The 9,800-nt window shown below is 43.1% G+C and overlaps 1 pseudogene; it reads right to left on the reverse strand.

Moving 5' to 3' along the window:
- Window positions 1–4,195, reverse strand: part of LOC145407810 (uncharacterized) — an 84,031-nt pseudogene extending 79,836 nt beyond the window's left edge.
- Between the last annotated feature and the right edge of the window lie 5,605 nt (window positions 4,196–9,800).

Here is a 9,800-nt window from a genome sequence, read left to right on the forward strand (position 1 = left end):
AAAGGGGACCAGAAAGGGGGTGACTGAGGGTGGGGTAAGACAAGGTCTGGGATTGAGAGGGATAAGAGAGAGAGGAAAAGAGAGAGGAATAAGAACGGTTGATCACAAGGGCAAAAGAAGTGATTCGAGGGAAAGGAACTTGAGCCGAGGAAAGGAGTTGGGGAATGAAAGTTAAGGAATGAAGGGAGAAAGGAGAGGCGGCGAGAGAGGAGAGGCAAGAAGAGGAACTGGAGAGGAAGGTGGTGATGTCAGATAGGATTTCCGAGGGTGAGATTGAGTGAGGTAGTGAGAGATAAAGTGGAATGTATAAATCAGGGAGGAGCAGGAGGCGGATGAAGAGAAGGAGGTGGAGTGGGAGGAGGAAAAAGAGGAGATGGAAGAAAAGGAGGAGAAGGAAGATAGGAAAGGGAGAAGGCAGGGTGAGGAGGAGAAAAGGAAGATAAGCATGGGAAGACATAAATGTAAAAGATTGGGAATTGAACTTAATATGAAGGCAGAGAGATGTAACTGTAAACGATCGGACACAAGGGAGGGCAAGGGACCGTGGGAGGTGTGGTGTAACTCGAGGTGCAGGGAAGGGTGGGAAAACAGGCAAGTATACAAGACGGTGTAAAGGGACTGAAATTGAGGTCAAAGGGAAGTAAGGTACGAACAAGTAAGCATAAGATAATGGGGCAACGAAAAGTATGGTGTAGCGAGGGACACAAAGAGACGTGACTGTAAAGAGCGGGACAACAGATGGAGGTGAAGTGAAGGGAAGGAAGACAGGCAGGTGGGCCCGGCAAAACGTGAATATAAATGATGGGACAGAAGGACGAAAGGCAAGGGACAGGAGGAGAGATGCAGTGCAGGAGAGGAAGAGGGAGAGGGAGGGAGGGAAGAGGAAACAAATGTAAATGGTGGATCGACAGAAACAAGAAACAGAAGGGGAGACGGGATGCAGGGTAGGGGAAATGGAAGGGTGGGAGACAGGGAGATGTAAATGTAAAGGATGAGGCAGTAGTTGGGAAGGCAATGAAGAAGAGAGGCGATGGAGTACAGGGGAAGAACAGCAGCAGGGAGGGAGACAGAGAGATACAACAGTTTGGGAAAAAGATGCAATGAAGAGGATAGATGGGTAGATGAGATGTAGGGGATGGTGAGAGGTACGGAAGGCAGAGAAGCAGGCAGGGAGAGAGGCAGAAAAGCAGGCAGAGAGAGATGCAGGGAGACGTAAAAGGTTGGACGACAGACGGGAAGGCAAGGGGACCGTGAGAGGAAAATTTACGTGGGCAGCGAGGGGTCCGAGAGATGGAGATGTGTAGAAGCTGGAATTGGGACGGGACGAACCATTACGCTATATTTGTTGTTCATTCCTTCGCTATGTCAGTCTTTTTTTTTTTTTTTTTTGTTAAGCTACTTCTGAACGCTTTTATTTAACTTAAGGTGAAACCCTAAAAGGAGGAATTAAAAACTACCTCTATTAATATGTTCAGCACAGTGATGATATATATATATATATATATATATATATATATATATATATATATATATATATATATATTCATTCTTGCCTTAGTCAGACACATTTTTAATACTTAGGAAGACTTTTCTGCGTTGAAGCTCTTAATTTTATTTTTATTTGAGTTTTTTTTTCCTGTTTTAAGCATCAGACAACGCGCTCTTGATTTAATTACCCTTCTTGTTATGAGACCGTTGTACGAGAGCTTATTATGAGAGCTTTTTGTGCATAACCCAGAATTATATTACAAAGCTTGGTTTTACATCCAATTCATACCAAACCCCAGTAAATACCACAAACCTAAAGTCATATTAAATGCAAGTATTAGAGAAGCATACAAACTTCCAAAAGGCATTACGCGGAACAGTGCATGTTCAGCGTAGGCATGATGGGATTAAATTCTCTTCCGCCTTTATTGAGGTTGCAATAATATACTGACACTTAACTTTAAAAACCGTGAAACAGAGTGTGTATAGTTGTGCTTATCAGAATTTAAAAAAAAAAAAAAACATTAAAAGTGTAGAGGTCAATGGAAAAGAATGCAAATATATAAAGTATAAAAATTCGAACGTGTGAAGTGCAAAGTTCGAATGTAAAAGTGTGTATATTTTATTGGTGTCACTTGAACACGACACAGCCCCGACAGAATATTGCAGGTGTCACTCGAGTCCAGAGATCAACCTGGCAGTGTCGGATATTGCAGGGCTGGTGGTTCCTGGGTGCCGGAGGAAGAGAAGGAAGAAGGAGAAAAAGAAGGTGAAGATGAGTATGAAGAATAAGGGGAAGCAAAAGAAGAAGGATAGGGAGAAGGAAGTAAAAAAGAGTATGAATGGGAGGCAAAAGAAGAAGATGAGGAATGAAGAAGATAAGGAATAGGAGGAAGAACGAGAGGAACAAAAGGAGGAACATAAGGAAGTGGAAGAGGACGTAAAGAAGTAGAGGAGGATGAACGTGAAGAGACAAAATAAGGAGGTGGAGACTAGAGATGAAGGGAAAAAAAGGTGAAAAAAGACATGAAGAGGAATATCGTGGATGATGAGGGAAAAAAAAGGAAGCTGGCCAAGAAGAATAATGAAATGTAGGAAGAGGACATACTGAGGAGAGAGAAAAGGAAGAAAACACACTGGACTTAAAGTATATGGAGGAAGAATATTTAAAGAAGAGGAAGACAGAGTGGATAAACGTAAGAAGGAACAAAGGAGAGGACAAATTAGATGAACATGATGCGGAAGAAGAAAGAGGACGAGGAAAGCAGAAGAAAACCTAACAGTGGAAAACAGAACCATCAGGAAGAAGGAGGAGGAAGAGGGTGATCTGGAGGACGAAATGGACGTGAATAAGAATAAGACGGAAAAACGAAAGACACTAAAGGAAGACAAGGCCCGGGAAGAAGAATGAGAAAGAGGAAGATGAGGAGGAACAACTGACGTGAATAAGAATAAGAGCAAGGCAAAGGCATTGAGTTTTCACTTTTAAATAAGTATGTGGAGTCCCCTGTTTTTCCTGCTTAAGATTCTGCCAAGGGACCCAGAGCGAAGGCAGTCTGGGGAACTTTATAGGACGTCTCTTTTCTCTTTTTCTTATTCGCTCACTCGCTCGTGTGCACACATATATACGCGCACGCACAACGACTCACATACATACACACACAGACACATACGCATGAGCTAGCGTATACACAGACACAGGTGCACACACATATAAAAACATGCAGATAGATAGATAGATGAATTAGATACAACTACATATAACTGTGTATAGAGATGCATATAGATATAGACAGAGAGGGAGATACAGACAGACAGACAGACAGGTAATAGATAAGCATACATAATAATAATATATGTAACGTTAAAAATAAATAGTTAAGGAGAAGATACTAGAAAACCTCCCTAGCCTACCAATATACGATCCTCGTGGTTCTGTCTACTCTTCTTGGTTGCGTGTGGTGGTGGTGGTGGTGGATCGGGTGTATGTTGGTGGAGGTGGATCAGGTGTGTGGTGGTGGTGGAGATAAGGTGTGTGGTGATGGAGGATAAGGTTTGTGGTGGTGGTGGGAGATAGGGTGTGTGGTTGTGGTGGTGGAGAGGAATAAGGTGTGTGGTGGTGGTGGGGGAGGGGAATAAGGTGTGTGGTGGCGGTGGAGATCAGGTGTATGATGGTGGTGGTGGTGGTGATGAATCAGGTGTGTGGTGGTGGGGGATCATGTGTGGAAGCGAATCAGATGTGTGGTGGTGGTGGTAGATAAAATGTGTGGTCTGATGCTCGTGTTATAGCATGTTAAATCTTACAACCCTGGACAAGCCCCTAAATACAAGAGTGAACAAAACACTAAACAAATGACTGACGTGTAGCCTGATTCTGATCTTTAACTTATACAGTGAAGGGATTAGAAGAATAGCGCTGTCATTTCACTGAGGGCGTTAGAATAGCACTTACACTGGCCCCTCAAAAAATGCGTTTTAGAAGGTTAATACCTTTACATACATACTGAAAAATGTGTTGTTGTCCTTGCAGATAAACGATACTTTTACTGCACTACATGACCTTAAGCACAACGTTTCCCAGAGTGCTGGGTCTTGTTAAGGGTAAAAGGTGAATATTAAAAAGTCTGAACTCACCTGGTGAAGCGGCTCCCCTGGCCTGGCGACACAGCAGCAGCAGGGGCAGCAGAAGAAGCAGGTGTAGCAGCATAGTGATGGGCACATCGCTAGGCTACCTCAGACGCAGGGGGCAAGATGGGGCAAGGGAGGTCACGAGGTCAGGTCATCCTCCCTGGGGTCATCGTGGGGACATCAGCCTGGATAAAGATTAGTGTTGATTATGAGTGCGAGATTTATAAACACAGGAGAGATGTGAAGGGAGAATATTGCTGATTATGAATGCCAAATTTATAAGCAAAAAAAAGGTTAAAATTGGTGCTGAAAATTGGTGCGAAATCTATATACACGAGAGATGTGAAAAGAAGATTACTGTTAAGTGTAAAATTTACGTAGCCTACACAGAGAGAGTGTGTCGGCGCGTGTAAAAAGACGAGTTGTGTTTGGTGATTATCTGTGCAAAATTTATAGACGCAAGAAAGGTTGTGTTGGTGCCTAACAGAGAGAGAGAGAGAGAGAGAGAGAGAGACGGAGGAGGAGGAGGAGGGGAAGGAAGAAAGAATGAAGAAGAAACTGATTGTTGCCTCGCCCGCCTTTTATACAGTGGTTACAGCGCCCCAGTGGAAGTAATAGTCCTGTATAGGTTTGCTCCCCAAGGGGTGACTTTAGGTTTAACGACCATGAAATACCTCCAAGGGAAGTAAGCTGGTAAATTACTCTTAAATATACTGTGTTACTGTATCCTAGCCAAAGGTCCACACACCTCGAAAGGGTAATATGAGACTGAGCGTTATTGGCCATCAGATTAGTAGTAGCTGTTGTGTAAGTTGCACTCTCAGGCTCATAATCGTGAACCAAATGAACTGCAAGCCGAAGCTGTACTTTTTCAACTGTCCACCATCCTTCATTCGAGGGATAAGAAGGGGTTTGAGCGAAGTTTATATAACCAGGCAGCTCCACCACCCGATTATATTGGCGTCCCCACATGAAGGTGTCATTCTCCAACACCGACCATTAGATTAGAATCCGGAATCACAAACTTTATCAACAATTTCCCCTGTTAATTCCGATTACTTTCTGTAGTAAGAACACGATACATATGAAGGTTGTGCAGGCTTCTGGCCTCGTTCTTCCTGCAAAAGTAACCATGGCCACGACGGGGAACTGACAGTAAGTTTGGGATTCCGTGCTCAGAATACCAGAGGGAACAAACTGCGAGTGAAAAAAGTTTGATCTTGACCTTCAGCGAATGCAGTAAACGGAATACGAAATTAGCTTGTCATATCACATTTGCTTTTAGTGTAAGATTGCTGGAATATCAGTGAAATTGGCTCATTCTTTTCAATTACGTACTTTTTTTAAATTGAATTCTTGCTATCGTCAACGCATTTAATTTACCTCATGGCAAACTTTTCGAGATATGGCCTTCGTGCATATGTACACTCACTCACAAACACACACACACACACACACACACACACACACACACACACACACACACACACACACACACACACACACACACACACACACACACACACGCCAGTCAGAGAAAATTTTTAGCGTAAATACAATCTTTTAATATTGAGTAAAAAAAAAAAAAGTCATCTCAGTACAAGAATTAATCCCACACCTGAGTTTCTAGGAAGTCACGGGTGTATATTGGAGCCTTAGTCCCTGAACCACAATGACATAAGTTTAGTTTATGCGTGTTATTTCCACACTTTTGTTTTTTTTTAGCTCTTTATATTTTTTAGATTTGTAGGAGACAGCACACAGGGCAAAGGTTGGACATTATCTCCTGTAACCCTTTCAGGTCCGTGACATCCTTTTAAATCTTTATCTCTCACTATAGTTCTTTCACCTTAATTTCCCCCATGTTATTGTCATTATGTAGCTTATTTCACGTACCAGAGTAGCTAAATAGATAATGCTATGGCCTTATATCCTCTCCATAGCTCTCCGTCGCAACTAGCATCAGAATTTAGGATGAATCTATTCATACAACTCAGTTCTGAAGGTTGAGAAGGAAGGTCATGTCAGATTCAAAAGAATATACCACACACTTTAATTTAGGTACAGAGACCCCCTGCAAGCAAGTATAACCCTGTATAATGCAATGATATACCATTTCCTATTCTGTGCAAGATTCAAGTTTTATAAAATAGAAAGAGGTGTGGGAAAATTTCATACAAAAATCTCACTTCAAACCTTATACATCAAATAAAGTCAGACTAACCTTGTACAGAATATAATACAGGGTCCCCATTTTGCATTCCCAGGCTTTATCAAACAAGGACAGTCGTGAAAAAATATCATACAAGAATCACACTTCAAACAGTAGCCTGTCAGAGTAACCTTGTATATCAAATAAAAAAACTCCGAACATTTTCAGTACCATATCGGGGAAGGTCACCGTCTGACCTGGTGCAACAAAAAGTGTCAACGCCATCCACTACCGATATCCTCGCCTGCAAACTTCGCTCTTTATTGACTTCACGAGCGGCATAACCTTTTACGACGGGGAGAGGTGCGTGCGTGTATGTTCGTGTGTGTGTTCATTACCTCACAGATCCATATCCGTGGCTTTGTGATCATTTGTTTGTTTAATGTCTATCTATCTATCTGTCTCTCTGTCTGTCCATTTCTCTCTCTCTCCCTCTGTCTGCTTGTCCACAGTCAGACGCCTTAATCCCGTAAGGGGAGGCCACAAACGAGTCACTAAGTCACCCTGTCCTCCGCCGTAGATCTGCACTTTCTTCGCCTCACACACCCTTCACGCATATTCGACTACCTTCCCACTCCATTCCGCCATCCCACCTTCAGTATCCCCCTTCCCTCCCCTCTCCCCCACACTTCACACTTCTAGTCAGTCTTTTGTGCTCCAGTCTTTCCACACCGTCTTTGAAACCAGGTGAACATTTAAGAAAGACGTAGAAGCTGAAGGTTTAGACTGGGTCCTTATTCTCATTCAGGTGGCTAATGTGGTTTCGTTAAGGACCGCTCCTCCCCTGGAATCTGTTTTAGAATATAATGATATCTTCCTCTTTAATCAATAAATGGATGGGTGCCGAGGGAATGCTTAATTTTTATGAGGCAGTGAACACGGAACGCATCCGTCAGTTATGTGTGTGTGTGTGTGTGTGTGTGTGTGTGTGTGTGTGTGTGTGTGTGTGTGCGCGTGTGTGTGTGTGTTCATCACCTCACAGATGCACACTGACTTCCGAGGTCATTAATTCCATCACATAATCTCAGAATTGAAATATTAAAATATATCAGAAATATACATGTTCAGGCTAGCTGGAAGGGTTCGTGATCTTCCTAATTTAGTATAGAACCCCGTAAGTGTAAATGAATTAATGATCACGACAGCACGCTCATGAATTTGGCAAGGGTGCACATGTAATTCGAGTCCTGTGGAAAATATTGCACGCAAAAATGGACGGCGTGAATTCAATCAAGCACCTCCTGCAATCGCTGTCAATACACTGGCTCCATTTCCTTAGTCTGAGTACACACACACACACACACACACACACACACACACACACACACACACACACACACACACACACACACACACACACACACACACACACACACACACACACACACACACACACACACACACACACACACACACACACTCACCCACACTCACATCTACCCACCCACATCGTTCACCCACCCCCTGACACGAACACCGACATCCACTCCCCAGTCACACCCACATACACCCACATCACCCACTCACTCACGTACACCGACACCGACATCCACCTCAATCACACCCACATCCACCCACACCCACCCACTCACTCACATCCAGATGTACCCACCGCCAACTTCACAGACAGTGCACCCTTGTCAACCTGTCTCTTATCGTAACGACCCGAGTTCAATACATTGCTCGGTGCTTCGGAAATCTCCTCTTATTGAACTTAAGTCAAAAATATCCACATGCCGAGGGAAGCCCAGCTCGGACACACGCCTTCCTTTGATCACCCTTCATATTTCCTTCTCTTCCCCGGCCATTTCTCGCCGTGAAGTTCCCGAATGTAGAGAGTGATGGCGGCGAGGAATGGGGTTCGGAGCATTGTCGTTCCGAAGCAAGGACTCGTTTTACGGATCGGAAGAAAATGAGAATTGTTGGCCCGTAATGGTGTTGCTCTCGTAACCTTTACCCTGAAGAGAGCGAGACGTTACTCCAAGGGTCGTATTTTAAGTTAACAGATAATACGTGGAGGTGTGCGGTACGTAGGAGGACTACTGGGCCCTGAAAGCAGGCTGTCAAGCCTATGCCCAGAGTCGGTCACATAAAAAAAAAAAAAAAAAAAAAAGTAACACCTTTTCTTTATTGATTTTGTCAACATATATCACGCTGAGGGCGAGAAATCACTCTGTGGATTGTAATTTGAGTGAATATTACGTAAAGCCTCTCTCGTAGCGGTTTATTCTTGACGTTTCTAGGACAGGGATGAGGAAGATCACTGTGAAAGACGCATTATTTCAGTGATTTTGGATTTTCGTCGCACCTCTTGCTTAGCCATTTATTCTACACCTCACAGTTTAGTATCCTCTTGTATGTTATTGATGCAAACTCTGTCGATATTGAAACGATATAAGAGACACCCAAGAAAATGCAGAGGGATAATATGTAAAATAAATCGTTCAGGAAAGAGTGCTACGAAGCCTCCTAATGCACACTGAATACGCACCTTAGGCTGAACAGATTCGCCTCACAAAACTTCTCATAAAATAAACAGCGTCCGCGGGTTTCATGGCTTAGTGTTCATGTTGCTTACGAGCATCATATACTTTCCCTCGTCTACATTAATGTTAGGTTTAGCCTACTATATAATTTTAAATTTAAAGAAAAGTCAGCAAATTACGAATAATAATAGCAGAAAAATAAATCAGTTATGCATTTCATTTAAAAATCAGTCCAGTAAAACACTGAAAATAAAAAGATGAAGATGCCAATACTGTCAAAGAAAAGAAAGAAAAATAATTGCATGTACTTTGTCATTTTATTATTATAACTAGAATAATAAACTTGGTATATAACTCAATGCAATAAGTCATTCACAGTCCACATAAATCACCCACAAGCCAGCATCGCCAGGCAGAGGATAAGGAAGAGAGGGTGTGCGAGAGATGGAGGATGTGAGAGAGAGATTAAATTTGAATGAAGGTATGAGAGAGCGGAGGCTACGGAGAGAGTATGGGAGTGAGGTTATGAGAGAGTGTGTGAGTGACAGACGTAAATTGAGAGAGAGGGTGTGTCAGAGGGGTTATGAGAAAGAGTGTGTGTGACAGAGAGTGACAGAGACAGGAAATTAGAGAGGGTGTGATAGAGAAAGGTGTGGCACAATGATTGTGGGAGACAGCGTGTTAGAAAGAGGCTGTGAGTAAAAGAGAGCAACAGAGAGAGTGAGAGACGTATTACGCCAGGGACACTGTATGAATGAGAAGATACATACAAAAGAGATGTGATAGGTGAAGGGGGAAAGTGTGTGTGTGTGTGTGTGTGTGAGAGAGAGAGAGAGAGAGAGAGAGAGAGAGAGAGAACGAAACAGATACACTGACCACAAAAACCTCACTGTCCCAAGGGAGTGGTCCGTCTTGAATACTATAGTAGGACTCGCGCACGTTTGCGGCTGTGGTGTGGCTCGCAACTGTGTACAATGGTGCCATGT

This window comes from Coenobita brevimanus, chromosome 74, assembly GCF_032717465.1.
Source record: "Coenobita brevimanus isolate Jiangsu-jjx chromosome 74, ASM3271746v2, whole genome shotgun sequence".
In the NCBI taxonomy this organism is placed as follows: Eukaryota; Metazoa; Arthropoda; class Malacostraca; order Decapoda; family Coenobitidae; genus Coenobita; species Coenobita brevimanus.